Source organism: Nannospalax galili, unplaced genomic scaffold (assembly GCF_000622305.1).
Source record: "Nannospalax galili isolate Female #2095 unplaced genomic scaffold, S.galili_v1.0 scaffold591, whole genome shotgun sequence".
In the NCBI taxonomy this organism is placed as follows: Eukaryota; Metazoa; Chordata; class Mammalia; order Rodentia; family Spalacidae; genus Nannospalax; species Nannospalax galili.
This window is the reverse complement of record NW_008330926.1, coordinates 3,408,697-3,429,351: the sequence shown is the minus strand read 5'-3', so window position 1 is coordinate 3,429,351 and position 20,655 is coordinate 3,408,697. Positions and strand designations below refer to the sequence as shown.

The following is a 20,655-nucleotide window of genomic DNA, read 5'->3' as shown; positions in this document are numbered from 1 at the left end:
GGTCCTCTGGAAGAGCAGAAAGGGCTCTTAACTGCTAAGCCATCTCTCTAACCCCTTATATAGATGTCTTTTGTGCAGTGCTGGGGCTTAAATCCACACCTCACATATATTACTGGGCCAACCCTCTTTTTACTTTTTTAATTTTTTGAGAAAGGAACTCATGCAGTCCACTTCTGATCTTCCTTCCTCCACCTCTGAGTGCTTGAAGTACATGTGTGTACCACCAAGTTCAGACTGACTTTTTACAAATTCTTAAAAAAAATTTTTATTGGGCTGGGCATGGTAGCACATGCCTTTAGTCCTAGCACTCGGGAGGCAGAGCCAGGTGGATCTCTGTGAGTTCAAGGCCAATCTGGTCTACATAGTGAGTTCAGGCCAACTGGGGCTACAGGGAGACCCTGTCTCAAAAAGACCAAAAAAAAATTTTTTTTATTGATCATGCCAGGTATGGTGTCAAATGCCTATAATCCCAGCACTCGGGAGGCAGAGGTAGGTGTATGTCTCTGAGACTGAGGCCAGCTTGGTTTATATGGTGAGTTCCAGGCCTGCTGGGAGACCCAGTCTCAAAAAGGAAAAAAAAAGGTTTTATTGTTTATTATTGTGTGTGTGTGTGTGTGTGTGTGTGTGTGTGTGTGTGTTTAGGTCAGGGGACAACTCTGTGGAGTCCGTTTTTCCTTCCACCTTTATAAGGGTTCTGAGGACTGAACTTAGGCTCTCAGGCTTTCTTTTTTTTTAATATTTTTTTATTTATTATTTTTATTTTATGTGCATGAATGTATTGCCTTCATGTATGTGAGTGCACCCATGTCATGCAGTGCCTCAGAGGTCTGAAGATGGTGTCAGATTCCCCTGGAACTGGAGTTAAGGACGATTCGTAGCCATCATGTGGGTGATGGGAATTGAACCCAGGTCCTCTGCAAGAGCAGTCAGTGCTCTTAACCACTGAGCCATCGCTCCAGCCCATGGCTCTCAGGCTTTCCCAAAGCAGGCATGTTTATTACCTACTGAGCCACCTCCATAGCCCTGTTTTTTGTTTTTTTTTCTTTTTTTGAGAGAGGTCTTCCTGTAGTCTTAGCTGGCCTGGAACTCGTTATGTAGACCAGGCTGGCCTGATCTCACAGAGAGCCACCTGCCTCTGCCTCCCAAGTGCTGGAATTGAAGGTGTGTGCCACCATGCTGGACGCTGGACATGATTTTTTTTTTTTTTTTGAGTCAGGATTTACTAAGCTACTCAGATTAGCCTTGCACTTGTGACCCTCTTTCTTCGTCCTCCTGTATAGCTGGGATGACAACTCTATTCCACTGGACCTGGCCTTTCTGTGCTTAGAATTTGGTGAGCTTTTTGGGTATGTAGGTTTATAGTACTTAATCAAACTAGGTAATATTTTTTTTTTTTTTGTCTTTTTGAGACAGGGTCTTCCTGTAGCCCCAGCTGTCCTGGAACTCACTTTGTAGACCAGGCTGGCCTTGAACTCACAGAGATCTGCCTGCCTCTACCTCCCGAGTGCTGGTATTAAAAGGCATGCACCACCATGCCCGGCCAAACTAGGTAATTTTTTAAATGTGTGTGTGGTATGTGCATGTGCATATGAGTGTTCATGTATGTGGGTACACATATTTGTAAAAGCCTTGATCGCTCCCCTCTCATTTTTCTGAGGCAGGACTCTCTCCCTGAACCTGGAGCTCGCTGATTCAGCTAGTCTAACCAGCTTGCCCAAGTATCCTTTCTCTATTGAGTGCTGCTATTACAAGTGAACTACCACCCAGTATGTGGGTGCTGGGGATCTGAACTCCATCAGCATTCATAACTTGGTGGCAAGCATTTTATCCAGCCACAGCCATCTCCCAGCCAACTAGGTCATTTTGTAGCCTTTACTTTTTTAATTCCTTTTTTTCTTTTCTTCGTTCCTCCCTCCTACTCGTCTTTAAATTTTTTATTTGTTATTTTTATGTGTATGAATGTACTGCTTGCAGGTAGGTGGGTGCACCTATGTCGTGCAATGCCAGGGGAGGTCAGAAGAGGGTGTCAGATCCCCTGGAACTGGAGTTACCGACAGTTGTTAGCTGCCATGTGGGTGCTGGGATTCGAACCTCTTAACTGCTGAACCATCTCTCCAGCCCCTTCTTTTCTTTTTTTTCCCCAAATATGAGGGATCAAATTCCCTGCCCCAAACCCTGTGCTGCCCAGACACTGTTTCTTTAGGTCCGCTTCTGTCTCTTCCCTGTGTTCTGGGTCTCATGGTGTGTTTAGGTGATCTGGTGCTATCGCAGTCTCACTGTTTCTGATTTGAGGGAATGTGCTTTGTTTTGTTTTTTCTTTTTATGTTTTGTTGAGACTAGGCATTATAATGTCATCCTAGTTGGCTGGAACTTCTGAGCTCAAGGGAATCCTCCTATCTCTGTCTCCTAAACAGTGGAGACCACATTTACACACCATTGAGCCTTTGTTTTAGTCTTTGTTTGCCTTCTCTGTGGTTCAATTTAGATTACTTGTTTGTTTGTTTGTTATTACCTTGCCTGACTTCGTTTTGGATAATTTTTTTTTTCTTCTTAAAGAAATTTTTGATTGATTGATTGATTGATTTTTATTTTATGTGTATGGGTGTTTTGCCTGCATGTGTATATAAATGCACCACCTGTGTGCAGTGCCCATGGAGGTCAGAAGACGGCATTCAGATCCGGGGAAGTGGAGTTACAGATGGTTGTTATCTACCATATGAGTGCTGGTAACCAAACCCAGATCCTCTGCAAGAGCAGTCAGTGCTCTTAACCACCGAGCCATCTCTCTAGCCCCTCCTCCTTTTTTCTTTTTGAGACCGGGTCTCCCTGTGTAGCTCTGACGGGCCTCAAGCTCAGAAATTCTCCTGCCTCTGCCTCTCCAGAGCAGTGTACCACCAAGCCTGGCCTTGTTTTGAAGTTTCTATTGCTAAGCCTTCAGCCTCATAAATCTTGTTTTTCTATAGTGTTTAATCTGATTTTAATTCCATCAGTACATTTTTCATCTTGAGCTTTGTGATTTGTGTCTCTAAAAGTTCAACAGGGATTTATTTATATCCTCATCTTTCCTCATCGTGTTCATGTTTTATCTTCTTGAACATGAAACATATTTAATAGTAGCTACTATAAAGTCATTGCATGTTTCTGACCTTTTAAAAAGGATTTTTATTATTTTATTTATATGTATTATGTGCATGTTTGTGTGAGCATAAAACACATGTGTGTCGATGTCCATGGAGACCAGAAGAAGATGTCAGATCTCCTAGAGCTGGAGTTCCAGGTAGTTGTGAGTCACTTGATGTGGGTGCTGGGAATTGAACCCAGGTCCTCTTCAAGAGCAGTCAGTGCTCTCAACTACTGAACCATCTCTCTAGCCCTCTGATCTGTTTTTTGTTTTGGGGGATTTTGACTTTTTTTTTGGAGACAGGGTCTCTCTGTAGCCCCATTTGGCCTGGAATTCATTATGTAGATCTGGCTGGCTTCAATCTCACAGTCTCCTCTGCCTCAGCCTCTGCCTCCCAAGAGCTGGAGTTAAAGACATGGACCACCATGTCCAGCTCCCTGATCTGCTTATATTTATTTATTCTTCTTCTCTTTGGGGTCATGTTTTCTTGCTTCTTTTTTTTTTTTTTTTTTTTTGTCTTTTTAAGACATAATCTCCTTGTAGCCCCAGCTGTCCTGGAACTCACTATGTAGACCAGGCTGGCCTCCAACTCACAAAGATCTGTCTGCCTCTGCCTCCCAAGCACTGGGATTAAAGGCATGTACCACCACACCCGGCTCAATTTTCTTGCTTCTTTACATGTTTGGTATTAATTGGATACCAGACATCGGACATTTAATGTTTGCTGATTGATTTGTTTCTATATTCATATATATATATGTCTTATTGAGACAGGGTCTCCCTGTAGCTCCAGCTGGCTTGGAATTCACTATGTAGACCAGGCTGGGCTGGCCTCAAACGCATGGAGATCTGCCTGCTTCTGCCTCCCAAATGCTGGGACTAAAGGCGTGTGCCCCCATGCCCGGCTCTCCTTTCAATATTGTTGAGCTTTTCTCAGAAACTTTTTAAAGTTATTTAGAACAGATAAGATAACAGACTGACCTTTTCTCCCTTTGGCAGGGTCTCATGTAGTTCATGCTGGCCTTGAAATGGCTATGACACTGAAGATGACCTTAAAATCCTGATCTTCCTGCTTCTACCTTCCGGGTACTGAGATTACAGGTGTGTGTTACAACATCCAACTAGGATTGTCCTTTCTAAGATATGCTTTCAAATGACATTTGGCGAGACCAGAGCAGCCTCTGCTCTAGGGCTAATTTGGCCTCACTCACTACTGAGGCAATATGATTCTGCCGCACCATATCTAGACAGAAACCACATGGTACTTTGAACAAGGAATGTTTAATATAAAGAATTATTAACTGTGATAAGGGATTTCAGTAGGGAAGGATTGGCTAGCAAGAAATCAACAGAACTCTAAAATAATATAAAACTTGTCAGACACACCTGTAATTCCAGGTACTTGGGAGGTTGAGGCACAATCATTTGAGCCCACCTGGGCAATATACTGAGTCTCCATCTCCCAAAAATTTTTTAAAAACCTTTTTTTTTTTTGAGACAAGATCTAACTTTCTAGCCCTGGCTGGCCTGGAAATTGCTATGTAGACCAGGCTAGCCTTGAACTCACAGAGAGATCCACTTGCCTCTGCCTCCCCACCAACCCTGGCTTCTGTATCCTTTTATTCTGCCTCACAGAGAGCGCATTGCTTTCTCTCCTGGCCTTGCTTCCCATGTACCTGGCTCTCCTCGGATTTTGGGTCTTCTCCCAAGTATTTACTGTGCCATCCTGTTCCTTCCCACCCTTCATCACATCCCTACTCTGTTCCCATGGTAAGGTGTCCTGGGTGGCCCCGTCTAGGGTGACTACAACATAGTGGCCTGGCACTCACCCAGCTTCAGATGAGAAAGTCCGGGACATGACTGAATGGAAACAGCCATCTGGATTGTGTCCTCCTCAAGACACCTCAACTTTTTAGCTTCTAGGAGCCATCTACTTGTCTGCCCCTGGCTGGGGACACCTCACCTGGTGCCTGGGACAGGAGGTGCTCAGTAAATAATCATGGGATGTCTGCTTTCACTGCTTTCCAGGTTTAAATTTGTGCTGTCTTGCTTCAAACTCCAGCTTGCATCAATCTGCCTTCTCTCTTTGGTACACAGCAGGCCAGGAGCCCGCTCTGCCTCCAGGTGGTACTGGGAGCTCAGCCACTAAAAATATTTGTTTAAGGAGAACATTGGAATGGTGGGTGTTCTGGTTTGTTTCTTCATTGCTGTGACAAAATACTCTGACCACGACCAACTTGGGGAGGAAAGGGTTTATTTAGCTTACATATCCCAGGTCACAAGGTAGGAACTCAGGGCAGGAACCTGGAGGCAGGAGCTGGAGCACAGGCCATGGAGGAACGCTTCTTACTGACTTGTTCCTCTGGCCCCTGCTCAGCCTGCTTTCTTATGCAACACAGGCCCACCTGCCCAGGGGTGGCACCACCCACAGTGGGCTGGGCCCTCCCACATCACTCATCAAGAAGATGCCCCTCAGGCATGGCCACAGGCCAGTCCAATAGAGGCAATTCCCCAAGTGAGGTGTGTCAAGTTGACACTAAAGCTATCCAGCACAGTGGGTATAAGCAGCAATCAACCACCCTTCTTTGGGTCTCAGACAGCACATCCACAGAACAACACCCCCCCCAATCCCCCTCTCCCCCGCTGGTGGAGGAGGAGTCGCTGGTGCTGCCTGAGCAACCAGTGGGGACATGCCAGCATTAGGAGGAAAGCATTTCTCCGATGTCTCTCCAGCGCCCTCTGTCCATTTTCGCAGAGCAGGCAATGGATAGCTAGTTGGTTTAGAGCTGAGGCGCAGTGCATTAAGAATTGGCAGAGTTGTCATTGCCAGGCTCTTTCCACTGCTCTGGAAGACAAAGTATCCCTGGCTGGGTGTAAGTGCTGAGAAATTGTGCTTCTCTCCCATGGTTATTACACGTGTGTGACTTTCTCACATGCTGTACTACTCAGCAAGAGTTGAGAGGGACTCCACAGGTCTCCAATGTCCCCTGTCTCTACAACTCTCCTATTCAGACTGTTGTAGCTGCCTTGATCCCCTGACCCTCCTTCCGGTTTCTTCACTCAGAGAGACCTCTAAGCTAGTGGGCTCACTTCCTTCATTCCCGCCTCTCAGAGGTCACTCTGTGCTCTGCATGTTCTCCCGTGACTGACTACCAGTGCTTCACAGGGTCTAATAGTTTGTTTTTTTTTTAACTTATTTAAGGCAGCAGGGAAGAAGATGATCCCTGTACTTCATCAGACTAGAATCAAAGGTCAGTCTATGGGGCTGAGAGTGTGATAGAGTATGTGTTAACTATTTGTGACACCTGGAGTATAATCCCCAGTGTCAAAAGAAAAATAAAACCTGCTGATTTTGGAAGAGACTTTCCTCTGCAACACAACTGTGACTTTGCTTTTTTTTTATGGTTAATTTTTAAATTAATTTATTTTGTTCATTTTATGTGTCTGAGTGTTTTGCCTGTAAGTGCACCATGTGCATGCAATGCCTGTGGAGGCCAGAAGAGGCCGTTGTATTCCCTGGCACTGGAGTTACAGAGGGTTGTTAGCTGCCATGTGGGTGCTGGGAAACAAACACAAGTCTTCTGTAAGAGCAGCCAGTGCTTTCGATCACTGAGCCATCTCTCTCCAGCCCCCTTTGTTCACTTTTCAAAAAGACCTTGTAAAAGCCCAGCATGGTACTCCATGACTATAATCCCAGCACTCATGAGGCTGAAGCAAGAGGATCGCAAATTCAAGGCCAGCCTCACCTACACAGTGAGTTGGATCCAAGCCTAGTTCCTGGCATGGAAAACCAAGAACTAGAGGTAAAGCTCACCATCACAAATATGTGTGGTGTGTGTGTGTGTGTGTGTGTGTGTGTGTGTGTGTGTGTGTGTGTGTGTGTGCGTGCGCGCGTGCGTGTATGGAGACCTTGTGGGGGCTTCTTCTAGCTACAGTTACCATCATAAACACCCCTCTGGGTCTAGGATGTGGCTCACTGATAATGTAGTCACCTAGCACATGTCAGACTTTAGATTCCATCCTCAGTACCACAAAAATCACTCCTCTGTATATCAAACTCCATAGGATTTCCCTCTTTAAAAGGAGGTGACACTGGATGGAGATGTGAGCTCTCAGTTTCTGGCTCCTGCCACCATGCCTATTGCTTGCTGCCGTGCCTCCCTGTCTTGATGGACTCATCCCTCTGGAACTGTGAGCCAAAATAAACTTTCTTCCATAAGTCACTTCTGATCATGGTGTCTTATCACAGAACAGAAAAGTGACTAATACAGAGGGCGTGCTGCTGTGGGAACCCAGCACACAGGAAGTTCACCAAAATTTACAATCTGAGAGCCACAAAGGAGAATCAGGCCCAGTAGATGGAGGCATAACAGGAACCAGATGATCAAGGACATGGTGGATGGGGAAGTGAGATGCACTGTATTCAGCTATCTTCTGATCCTGTTGACATGTCCTCCCCACCATGAAGAACTGCATTTCCTCAAACTGTATGCACATGCTACAGCATGTGTGTGGAGGCCAGAGGACACGTGGGAGCCAGTTCTCTCTGCCATTTTTCTCGGGATCAAACTCAGTTCATTAGACTTAATGGCAAGCACCTTTACCTGCTGAGCCATTTTCTTGGTGCTTGGTCTCATTTTAATTGTGACAGAAGTCTTATACTTTTCCTTCTTCCATTAAAAAACAACAGGCAAACAAACAAACAAACAATAAATAAATAAAATAAATAGGGGTGGCTTGGGACTGGAGAGATGGCTCAGCAGTTAAGAGCACTGACTACTCTTGCAGAGGATCCAGGTTCGATTCCCAGCACTCTCATGGTGGTTAACAACCATCCGAAGCTCCAGTTCCAGAGGATCTGATGCCTTCTTCTCCCCTCTGAGGGCATTGCACGACACAGGTGCACGTACACACATGCAGGCAACATACTCATACACATAAAATAAAAATAATAAAGTTAAAAGGGGGTGGCCTTATATTATAATGTATGCTTCATCTGTCTTAATTATCTATAATTAATTTTATTATATCAGAGTGACCAGTTACGTAGTCTTAAAAAGTCAAATGGGACTAAACAACTTTAATGAAAAATCATGGTCCCTGGGCTGAGGATGTATCTCGGTGGTAGAGTACTTGCCTAGTATGTGCAGCAGTCCTGGGTTCAAGCCCCAATACCTCAAAAAAGTAAACTACAGCCCCTACCACACCTTTCTGCGGCTCCCAGTCCCACTTCACAGAGGCAAACACTCGGGTTGTTTTGTTTGTTTGTGTTTGTTTGTTTGTTTGAGGCGGGGTCTTCCTGGAGCCCCACTTGACCTGGAACTCACTGTGTAGACCAAATTGACCTCGATCTCACAGAGCTGTGCCTACACCTCCCTCTTGAATGGGAACCGAAGGCATGCACTGCCATGCCCAGTGGATTGTTTTATATGCTCTTCAAATTTCTGAATAAGGCCCTAGTACTGCTGTTTTTCCCTTTTCATTTTCTCTTGTCACTGTCAGACTTTGTTGACTTCCCCCACGGAAGGTGAGGATTTTGTTTTCTAAGGTTTATTCCCCTCTGGCCTCCCCATGCAGGGAGACACACACACTTCACCTCCACCTTCTCAAGAGAATTAAATGCAAATTTTGTCTAAATCAACATTTAGTATTTAGTTGGTTATGAAACTGTAACAATTATTTCCAACTCGGCCATGCATTATTCTATGATCCATTTACAGTGTTTTATTTTGCTTGGAGCTAGTAATTAACCAGAAAGACCAACAACCCGATAGAGAAATGGCCAAAGAATACGAACAGTTCACAGAAAGGAAATGCAAATGGCATTTAAATTTTTAAAAAGATGTTCAATCTCGCTCAGAAGATAAGTGAAAATTAAAACTACACTGAGATGGTATTTCTCATTTATCAGCTTGGCAAAAATCCAAAAGTTTACAAGACAGTCTGTTGATGTGGCTTTGGGGAACAGGCATTTTTCTCATTGCCAGGGGGACAGCTAAGCAGTAAAAATCACAAAGAGGGAGACTGGGAGATAGCAAGCAAAATTATCAATGCCTCTGCCCTCTCCCCCAGCAATCCCGCTCCTGAGAATCTGTCCCTCAGCCTCACGCGGTTGGCGGCACTGAGATGTGTTTATGCGGTTACTCACTGTAAAATTCACTTACAATAGGAAAATATTGGAAACAACCCAAGTGTGCTTCTATGGAGAACTAGTTAAATAAACTACTGTGTGTCCACACAATGAAACACTAAGTCATAAGATAGAAGAATGAGGAAGTTCCACACAGACGCCAGGATCCAAGCTGGAGTGAAAACAACTCCATACAGAATAATGTATAGAGCTCACAAGAAAAACAAGACCGTGTGTTCCTGGACTTCAACAGTGTGAACAGACTTAACTCACTAAACTGCATGCTGTAAAAGCACGAAAATGGTGACAACGGTAAATGTGGCTACAATTTCTTTTAGCCATAAATCCAATAAGCCACCAGAAGTATATATTAAAAAAATGATTGCCTGTTCTGGGGAGGCAGGGTATGTACAGTTATTTTACTTTTTAAATAAGTTTTGGTTTTTGAACCATGGACTATATTACCTATTCAAAATTAATTTATAAGCCAGACCTGGTGGCTCAAATCCATAATCCCACTTAATCAGGAGGCTGAGGGAAAAGAATCTCAAACTGCTTGGGGTATAGACTGAGTTCAAGGCAAATCTAGGCAATTTACTGAGACTGCCTCAAAATAAAAGAAAAATCCCTACGCTGTAGCACATGCCTTTAATCCTAGCACTCAGGAGGCAGAGGCAGAAGCAAGCAGATCTCTGTGAGATTGAGGCTAGCCTGGTCTACATAGTAAATTCCAGGCCAGCTGGGGCTACAGGGAGATCCTGTCTCAAAAAACACACCAATGGGGCTGGAGAGATGGCTCAGTGGTTAAGAATACTGGTTGTTCTTGCAGAAGACCCAGGTTTGAATCCCAACACCCACATGGCAGCTAACAACTGTCCATAACTCCAGTTCCAGGGGATCCAACAGCCCCTTCTCCTCTGGCATAGCACTACATGTAGGCAACACAAGTATACACATAAAAATTAAACATAAAATATTTTTTAAAAACCAAAAAAAAATCAGCTGGGTGTGGTGGTGCACACCTTTAATCCCAGCACTGGGGAGACAGAGGCAAGTGGATCTCTGTGAGTTCAAGGCCAGCCTGGACTCCATTAACGAATTGGCTACAGGGAAACCTTGTCTCAAAAAGACCAAAAAAAAAAAAAAAAAAAAAAAAAAAAAACAACACAAAAAACAAAAAAAAAAAAAAAAAAAAAAAAAAAAAAAAAAACCCAAAACCTCAAAATAAAAGAAAAATGCAAAAAGAGGGCTAGAGATGTGCCTCAGTGGTAGAGCACTTGTCTATCATGCATGAAGTCCTAGGTTGACTTCCCAGTACAAAAAAAATTCAGGGGGCGGGCATGGTGGTACTCACCTTTAATCCCAATACTTGGAAGGCAGAGACAGGTGAATCTCTGTGAGTTCAAGGCCAGCCTGGTCTGCATAGTGAGTTCCAGGACAGCTGGGGCTACAGGGAGACCCTGTCTCAAAAAAAAAAGACCAAAAAAAAAATCAGGACTGAGGGCACAGCTGAGTGGTAGTTTTTGCCTAGCATGGTGCTAGGTTCAAACTATAGCCCCAGGGGTTAAAAACAAAGAATTTAAACTTGTAATTGCCTGGATCATTTAATTCTTTATTTTAGAGGTTTAAGAAACTTATTGATGAGCTGGGTGTGGCGCATGCCTATAGTCCCAGCACTTGGGAGGCAGAGGCAAGAGGATTTCTGTGAATTCAAGGCCAACCTGGTCTACATAGTGAGTTCCAGGCCAGCTGGGACTATAGAGAGACCTTGTTTCAAAAAGACAAGAACTAGGCAAAACTCTTGAGTTCATTTTTTGTGTGTGTGTGTGTGGTGTGTATACATGCAGGAGGGTGCACCTAGGACTGGGGATAACACTTGCTGAGCATGTGCAAGGCCCTGGATTGCATCCAAAAAAAAAAAAAAAAAAAAAAAAAAAAAAAAGAACAGAAAAGAAAAGAAACTCATTGACTTGGTGAGATGGCTCCTCAGATAAAGTGCCTATCACCAAACTTGTCAATCTGAGTTTGATTCCCAGGACCCACATAGTGGAAATAGAGAACCAGCTCCTCTGACCTCCATACACATGATATAGCACTTGAGTACCTCCCCATGCAATGCAATAAAAATTAAAATAAATAAAAATTAAGCAAAAGCTTTCTCCCTCCCCGGCCATCTTCGCGGCTGTTCTCGGTTGGGGGCCGTCTGCACCTAAGGCAGGAAGATGGTGGCCGCGAAGAAGACAAAAAGTCTCTGGAGTTGATCAACTCAAGGTTCCAGCTTGTTATGAAAAGTGGAAAGTACGTGCTGGGGTACAAGCAGACTCTGAAGATGATCAGACAGGGCAAGGCCAAACTGGTCATCCTCGCTAACAACTGCCCAGCTTTAAGGAAATCTGAAATAGAATACAATGCCATGTTGGCCAAAACTGGTGTCCATCACTACAGTGGCAATAATATTGAATTGGGTGCATCATGTGGAAAATACTAGAGAGTCTGCACACTGGCTATCATCGATCCAGGTGATTCTGATATTATTAGAAGCATGCCAGAGCAGACTGGTGAGAAGTAAATCTGGAAAGTTTTTCTTTAATAAAAACTTGGCAGAGCTTGTTTAAAAAAAAAAAAAATTAAGCAAAAGCTTATTACCAATTTGTTTCCTCCACAGAACATTCTGGAACTTCCCTTCCCCTTTCCCATGTCAGAGCAGTTTCCTGGATCCCATGTCCCATTCTTTCTGTGTTTACTCTTTTGTGGAGCACATTTCCATGAAAAGAGAGAGAAGAATGCTTCCATCGTCCAGTGATGCACAAAGCTCCTTCCTCACAACTCTATTTCTCATTCTATTTTATTCAATTTTCCTTTCTTTCTCATGTGTATGTGTGTGGTATGTATGCATGCATTTATGCGTGTTTGCTTGTGTGGGAGCATACGTGCGTGTGGCTGTGCACGTATGTGTGTGAGTGTATAGAGGCCCAAGGTTAGTTTTGGGAGTCTTTTCCCATTCCTCTCCACCTTATTCATTTAGGCAGGGTCTGTCTGTTGAACAGAGCTTGCCGATATGGCTAATTGCAAGGCAACTTGCTCCGGGGACGCCCTGTCTCTCTCTTTACCTTCTGAAGCTGTGGAATTACAGGCGGGCTGCCATGCCCACCCAGTATTTAAGTGGATTCTAGAGCTTTAAAATTGGGTCTTCATATTTGCATGGTGAGCGCTTTAACCACTGAGTCATTTCTCCAGTTTTATCTTTTTTTTTTTCATTTGTGTGTGTATGTAGGTATGGTGTATGTATTTATGTGTGCGCCTAGGTGTGTGTGCACATGGAGGCCAGCTGTCAACATCATGTGACTTCCTCAATTGCTTCTCCTCACTTTTTTTGAGACGGGGTCTCATTAATTGGCTAAGCTGACCCCTGGCCCCAGCACTGGAGTTACAGACGTATGCTGGCTTTGAATTATGGGTACAGGGTATCTGAACTCAGATCCTTATATGTGTGCAGCAGGCACTTTACCAGCTATATCTCAACCCCTGAAATGTTCCTCATTCTAAAATTTCAGTTCTTAGAAAGCTTTGTGTATTATTTCTTTAATAACTTCCTCCTGTCTCCTTTCTTCTATTAGTTGGATATTTGGTCTCCTGGGATGATTCGTGTGTGTGTGTGTGTCTGTGTCTGTGTGTGTCTCTGTGTGTATCTGTGTGTGTGTGTCTGTGTCTGTGTCTGTGTGTGTCTCTGTGTGTATCTGTGTGTGTGTGTCTGTGTCTGTGTCTGTGTGTGTCTCTGTGTGTATCTGTGTGTGTGTGTCTGTGTCTGTGTCTGTGTGTGTCTCTGTGTGTATCTGTGTGTGTGTGTGTATATGTGTGTGTGTGTGTGTGTGTTTGACACAGGGTCCCCCCATAACCCCAGCTGGCCTGAAACTTACTATGTAGACCAGGCTGGCCTGTATCTCACAGAGATACATCTTCTTTTGCCACCCAAGTTCTGGGATTAAAGGTGTGTGCCACCATGCTTGGCTTAATTTTTACTCATATTTAATATAATGTTGTTCTTTCTCTCTTCAAGTAGTATTCTTTTCGGAGACTTAGGAAATAAGGCCAAGCTCTGCCACTGATCAATACCTCCAGCCCTTAATTCTAAAGTTTTCTTATACTGTTGTGTGTGTGTGTGTTCATGTGTGTGCATAAGCATGTGGAGGCCAGAGGTCAACCTCAGGTGTCATTCCTCAGGAGCCACCCACCTTATTTTTCTGAGCCAGGGTCTCTCACTGGGACAAGGAGCACTTTGATTAGGCAAGGCTGGCTGCCCAGTGAGCCCCAGAGATCCTCCTGTCTCAGTCTCCCCAGTGTTTGGATTACACGTGCACACCATCATGTCTGGCTTTTTATGTGAATGCTGGGCTCAAACTCAGATCTTCATGCTTGCACTGAAAGCACTTACTGATTGAACTGTCTCCCCAGCCACATTTTTCATTTGACACAGCTCTTTGCTATATAGTCCAGGCTGACCTGGAAATCGTGATCTGCCTTCTCTTTCTTTATTTAGAAAGTTTTATTTATTTTTTTATGTGTATAAGTGTTTTGTGTGCATGCATATAAGTGTACCCATGTGTACAATGTCTGAGGAGTTCAAAAGAGAGCATTGGATCCCCTGACTGGAGTTAAAGATGGTTGTTAATTGCCGTGTGGGTACTGGGAACCAAACCCAGGTCTTCCATAAGAGCAATACCATTCTCTTTTTTTGGTCTTTTTAGTCTTGCATGGCCTGGAACTCATTATATAGACCAGGCTGGCCTGGAGATTAGCCTGCCTCTGCCTCCTGAATGCTGGGATTAAAGGCACATGTGCCACCACTCCTGGTTAAGAGCAACATGCATTCTTTTTTTTTTTATGTGTATGTGTGTATTGCCTACATGCAGGTAAGTGCACCCGTGTCGAGCAATGACCTCGGAAGACAGAAGAGGCTGTTGGATCCCCTGGAACTGGAGTTATGGACAGTTGTTAGCTGCCATGTGGGTGCTGGGATTTGAACCTGGGTCTTCTGCAAGAACAACCAGTGTTCTTAACTGCTGAGTCATCTCTCCAGCCCACAGCATGCATTAACTGCTGAACCATTTCTCTAGCCCCCTTCTCTTTCTTTTTGATTCCTTTTTCTCTGTTTTATTTTTTACCTTGATTGATTGATTGATTGATTGATTGATTGATTGTGGATATGGGTGCTCACCAAAGCATGTGTGTGAAGGTCAGAGGATAATTTGTAGGAACTGGTTCTTGCCTTCTATTATGTGGGTTCTGGGAATCAAACTCAAGTTGCTAGGCTTAGCACCAAGCACCCTTACCCACTGAGCCATCTCCCTGTTGTGTTTCAATATCTTTTTCCCATTGGAGGCTTCCTTAAATATCTGCTGGTCCTCTACTATCATTCAAACCTAAGCATGAGGCTCAAAAGAGCTGTTGGATGATTGCATGTACAAGATAGTTTTATGACTTCTCCCTTTCCAGAATACACGCTTCTCCTTGTCTGGTATACAGTAAGTGCTGAGTATTTACAGAAAAGAGAAAGGCAGGGAACATAGAAGAATAAAAAGACATCAATAGACTAATAGAATTAGCATCTGTTCTAAATATTGATCTTTTGTATGGGACTCATTTGTTTGTTTTAGAAAAGAATCCTTTCTTTTTACTCCTGAGAGAGTGATCCTGGGCTTCAGGAAGCAGGTAGGTAAAAAGGTCAGTGGTCTTCACAACTCAGCATCCTGACTGGTTTTGTGAGAGCTGGGCATGGTACTCCTGTAGCTCCTGCACTTGGGAAAGTAATACAGGGGGATCATGAAGGCCAGCCTAGACTACATAATCAAACCATCTCAAAAAATTGGGGGAGCTGGAGAAATGGAATAAGTGGTTAGGAATTCTGACTCCTCTTCCAGAGGACCTGGGTTCAGTTCCCAGCACCCACATGGTGGCTAACGACCATCAGTAACTCCAGTTCAAGAGGTCCAGCACCCTCTTCTGGTCTCCATGAGCATTGCATGCATGGGTGCACTTATATGCAGAAAAAACATTCTTACACTCTTACACAATAAAATAAAAATAAATGAACCAAAAACAATTTTTAGTTGGTTTTATTTTGTGGTGTTGTGGCTCAAACTCAAGGCCTCGGATATGCTAGAGAAGTGGTGTAGCTGTGCTACACCCCAGCCCAGGATATTTTTACCTCTGTGCTCCTCAAAGCTGTTTTACCTGAGGCCAGAATTGTGCCTTTCTATTTTAAAAATCTTACTATAGGGGGCTGGAGAGATGGGTCAGCAGTTAAGAGCACTGATTGCTCTTGCAGAGGACCTGGGTTCAGTCCCCAACATCCACATGGCAGCTAACAACTGGCTGTAACTCCAGTTCCAGGGGATCCAATGCCCTCTTCTGACCTCTGAGGGCATTGCATGATATGGGTACACTTACATATATGCAGGCAATGCACTCATGCACATAAAATAATAATTTTTTTAAAGAAAATCTTAGTATATATTCTAATTAGGGAACAAAGTCCCTGCCCCATGAGGTTTATAATCTACTGGGAATAAATATAAAACATGCAGAAAACAATTATTTATTTATTTATTTATTTATTTATTTATTTATTTGGTCTTTTGAGACAGCGTCTCCCTATAGCCCCAGTTGACCTGGAACTTGATATGTAGACCAGGCTGGTCTCCAACTCACAAAGATCTGCCTGCCTCTGCCTCTCAAGTGCTGGGATTAAAGACATGTGCCACCATACCAGGGTCACCCTCTCAGGAGTAAAAGCAAAGGATTCTTTTCTAAAACAATGTATTTAATGTGTATCTGTAAATTCCATATCCTCAGAGTCAATAGCAGATCAAAAAATCTGAAAACAAGTTATGCCTGTATTAAACCTATACAAACCATAGAGTATAACAGCTAGTTGCAACACATTTACACTGGTTCGGTGATACAGATGATATGGTGTACAGGCGCATGTACAGGTTACTGAAGATACTTCAGCTTACATAAGGGCTTGAATATCCTGGGCTTCGGTGTCCAAGTGGGGTTCTGGAACCAACTCCTGCCGACACTCATGGGAAATTGTGCACATGTGTGTACCAGGTAATGACTAGTACTACAAAGAAAAAGAATACAATGGCCAGCGAGATTGCTCAGTGGGTAAGGGTGCTTGCTGGCAAGCCCCCACAACCTACGTTCAATCACTGGAAGGCACATGGTGGAAAAAGAACCGACTCCCAGCACTTGTCCTCTGGCCTCCACACATGCCATAACACATTTTCATGCTCCCCATAAATCAATGTAATTTTTTTCTTTTTTATTTTTTGAGACAGGGTCTCTCTGTAGCCCCAACTGGCCAAGAACTATGTAGACCAGGCTGGCCTCAATCTCACAGAGATCCACCTGCCTCTACCTCTTGAGTGCTGGGATCAAAAGTGTGTACCACCATGCCCAGATAATGTAATTTTTTAAAAGAGAAAAGAAAAAGAATGCAAAATCAGTTAAGAAGGGTAGCTGCATGCCTACAGATCTGTGCTCTGGCCTGCTGAGCATGCTGAAGTCCCCAGAAAATAGATCCTACTGCAAACATGCTCATTTGAATATGTCTAACTTGGGGAGAGTTTTCTTGCCTAATGTTTGAAGAGCAAATTCCCTGAGGCTGGTACATTGTTGGGGAGGTCAATGATCATCAAGAAAGCTAGTGTGGGGGCTGGAGAGATGGTTCTTTGGTTAAGAGCACTTGCTGCTCTCCCAGAGGACCAGAGTTCAGTTCCCAACACTCTTGTCAGGCGGCTCACAATAGCCTGTAACCCCAGCTCCAGGTGATTTGATGCCCTCTTCTATGGGCACTTGCATACATGTGGTATACAATCCCACAGACAAAGGCACATAAGAAGAAGAAAAAAAAGAAAGAAAGAGGAAAAGGAAGAAAGGAAGGAAGGAAGAGAAAGAAAGAAAGAAAGAAAGAAAGAAAGAAAGAAAGAAAGAAAGAAAGAAAGAAAGAAAGAAAGAAAGCCAGTATGGCTAGAGAAAGGTGAGGAAGAGAAATGGATGTGAGATAGGGGAGCAGGGCAGGGGCTTTGACAGAACACAGTGAGCACCTAACATTCATGCTAGGTGTAACTGAGAGGCACTGGAAGGGGAGCCCAGGAGATTCCTTGAAGCATCTCCACACTGGCTGTGAAGAATAGCATTGGGATGGGAGCGGATGGGAGAACAGTAGCAGGGAACTACAGCAGGTCCAGGCAGAGAAGCTGGTGGCTCAGCCCAGGCTGGGAGAGGAGAGTGGTGGGAGGGGGTGTTGAGATGTTCATGAAAGAAAATCTCCTGGGAGATGTGGATGCCATGTGAGAGAGAAGACAGGGTGGAGGGTGACTCTATAGTTCTGTAGCTTTTGATTTGGGGGTTTGCCAATTGGGTGATACTTTTTTGGTTGCTTTGTGGTGCTAGTGTTGGACCCAGGGCCTCACACATGCTGAGCAAGCACTCTACCACTGAGCTACACCCAGGCCTCAGTAAGACATTAGGAGCCTCAGGAAGAGGAGTGGACTAGGATGGAAATCAAGAGGGCATTTGGGGCAGAGGCAGATGGATCTCTGTGAGTTCAAGGCCAGCCTGGTCTACAAAATAACATAAGTTCCAGACTAATCAGGGCTATGTAGTGAGACCCAGTCTCAAAAAAAAAGAGTACATTAGGGCATTAGGGTGACATTGAGTGTGGGATGTCGTGGGCATCAGTTGAAATTTTGGGTACATAGTGGGCCTGAAGAGGAGGCCAGGCTTGAGTTAGAGGAATGTTTATGAGCCCTCAAGACTTTGGTAGAGTTCTTAGTAGGAACCTAGAGGAAATACCTTTAAACAGCAGTATCTTCAGGGCAGTGACAGAGTTCCCTTGGGGCTCTGGGTTATACTTGCTTAGCTTGTGGGGATTTGAGAAAGACTTAGGGTCTGACTGCCCTAGCACTGCCTTCTCCTACACCATCTCCACTTATTAAAGAAAAAGAAAGATTAAAGAATAAAAGAAAAAGAAAAAAGTGGTTAAAAAAAAAAAACTAGATAAATCTGTAAAGGCTTTTAGCCCCACTGTCTACACTCTGGGATGGGGATGACATCCACTGCTTGAGTTAGAAGAGGACAGGCTGAGGTTGGTCCCCTTAGTTTCCCCACCACTTTAAGATGAAGTCCTTAGCCAGATGTGGTGGCACACACCTTTAATCCAGCACTTGGGAGGCAGAGGCAGGCGGATCTCTGTGAGTTCAAGGCCAGCCTGGTCTACATAGTGAGTTCCAGACCAGCTGGGGCTACAGGGAGACCCTGTCTCAAAAAGACCAAAAAAAAAAAAAAAGGGATAAAAATAAATAAATAAGTAAATAAATAGGCACAGGTGGGTGAGACGGCTCATTGGGTTGAAAATGCTTGCCGAGGGACAGGAGAGATGGCTTGGCAGTTAAGAGCACTGGCTGCTCTTGCAGAGGACCTGCTTTCTCCTATACCATCTCCAGTTATCAGCACCCACATGGCAGCTAACAACGGTCCACAACTTCAGTTCCAGGGGATCCGATGTCCTCTTCTGGTCTCCTCAGGCACTGCATGACAAAGGTGCATATTTGCAAATATGTGCAAGCAAAACACTCATTCACATAAAATAAAATAATTAAAAAATAAAGATTCTTGCCAAGTAAGCCTGGAGAGCTGAAGTTCAATCTCCAGAACCCACCTAAAGGTGGAAGAAGAGAACTGACTCCATTCCACAAATGTCCTCTGATCTCCACACGCATGTCATGCCACACACGTGTCATGTATATGCACAATAGTGATAAAGTTAAAAATTTTTAAGTTTTAACAAACTGACAAAAGAGGAATGAAGTCAGGCCTAGTGGCACAGGCCTGCAATTCCAGCTACTTGGGGAAACTGAGACAGGAGGATTAAAAGCTCTAAGTCAGCCTAGGCAATTTAGTGAAACTGTTTCAAATTAAAAACAAAGCATTCATGGGGCTGGAGAGATGGCTCAGCCATTAAGAGCACTGACTGCTCTTGCAGAGGACCCGGGTTCGATTCCCGGCACCCACATGGCGGCTACAAACCATCCTTAACTCCAGTTCCAGGGGAATCCAAAGCCCTCTTCTGACCTCCACGGCATTGCACAACATGGGTGCACTCATACATGGAGGCAACACACTCATACACAGAAAATAAAAATAATAAAATTTAAAAAAAAGACAAAAAAAACAAAGCATTCAGAAGCTGGGCTCATACCTACAATCCCAGTACTTTGAGAGGTGAAGCCTAGAGGATCTGAAGTTCAAGGTTTTCCTCCACTAGATAGCAAGTTTGAGGTCAGCCTGGGCTATAGGATATCTTGTTTCAATACACAACAACAACAACAAAAACAATAAAAAGAGAGCCAGGGATGTAGGGTAGTGGCAGAGCACTTACCTACCATGTATGAGATTCCAGGTTCAATCCCCATCAAGAGGAAAAGAAGAGGAGTGAGAGCCGAGAAAAGCGAGCGTCTACCGCAGGGGAACAGCCATCCCGTGGTCAGGACTCTCCATGGCTGTGTCCACTCCAGTTCCTTGGGGAACTTTGTTCTATCTTAGGAACTGTATCTGACCAGGCCTCATTTGCCTAACTTTAAAGCACAAGTCAGAAAGTCACATTAATATGACAATTGAGGTTTAAACACAGAAGGAACCAACTTCCCACTTGGTGACAATAAATCTATCTTCCAAGCCTCATGCCTACATCCTCTGTGATAGAGTGACACTGGACAACCACTGAATAGAGATCTAAGCATCAGGCCAGCATAGTGGCCCAGCTACTCAGAGACTGAGGAAAATCACAAGTTTGAGGCCAGCTTGGGCAGTTTAACAAGACCCTGTTTTTGGTTTTGGTTTTGTCTTTTTGAGATAGGGCTCCCTGTAGAGCTCTCGCTATGTAAACCAGGCTTGAAATCCACCTGCCTCCACCTCCCAAGTGCTAGGATTAAAGGCATACACCATCACAACCTGCTTTTTTTTTTTAATTTTTATTTTATGTGTATGAGTATATTGCCTGTATGTATGTGAGTGCACCTGTGTTGTGCAATGCCACGGAGGTCAGAAGAGGGCTTCAGATTCCCCTGGAACTGGAGTTAAGGACGGTTCGTAGCTACCATGTGGGTGGGAATTGAACCCAGGTCTTCTGCAGGAGCAGTCAGTGCTCTTAACCACTGAGCCATCTCTCCAGCCCCACAACCTGCTTTAAAATATTTTTTAAAAGAGCTGAAAATGTAGCCTAGTAGTAGAATGTTTGCCTAGCATTCATAAGCATCTGTTCTATCCCCAACACAAAGAAAGAAAGAAAGAAAGAAAGAAAGAAAGAAAGAAAGAAAGAAAGAAAGAAAGAAAGAAA

General features: G+C 44.1%; 1 pseudogene across 1 annotated transcript; it reads left to right on the top strand.

Annotated features, from left to right (window-relative positions):
- The first annotated feature begins 11,411 nt into the window (after positions 1-11,411).
- On the top strand, positions 11,412-11,864 carry LOC108491793 (annotated as a pseudogene). The gene has a single exon (XR_001872925.2). The product of XR_001872925.2 is annotated as a 60S ribosomal protein L30-like (transcript).
- Positions 11,865-20,655: the final 8,791 nt, after the last annotated feature.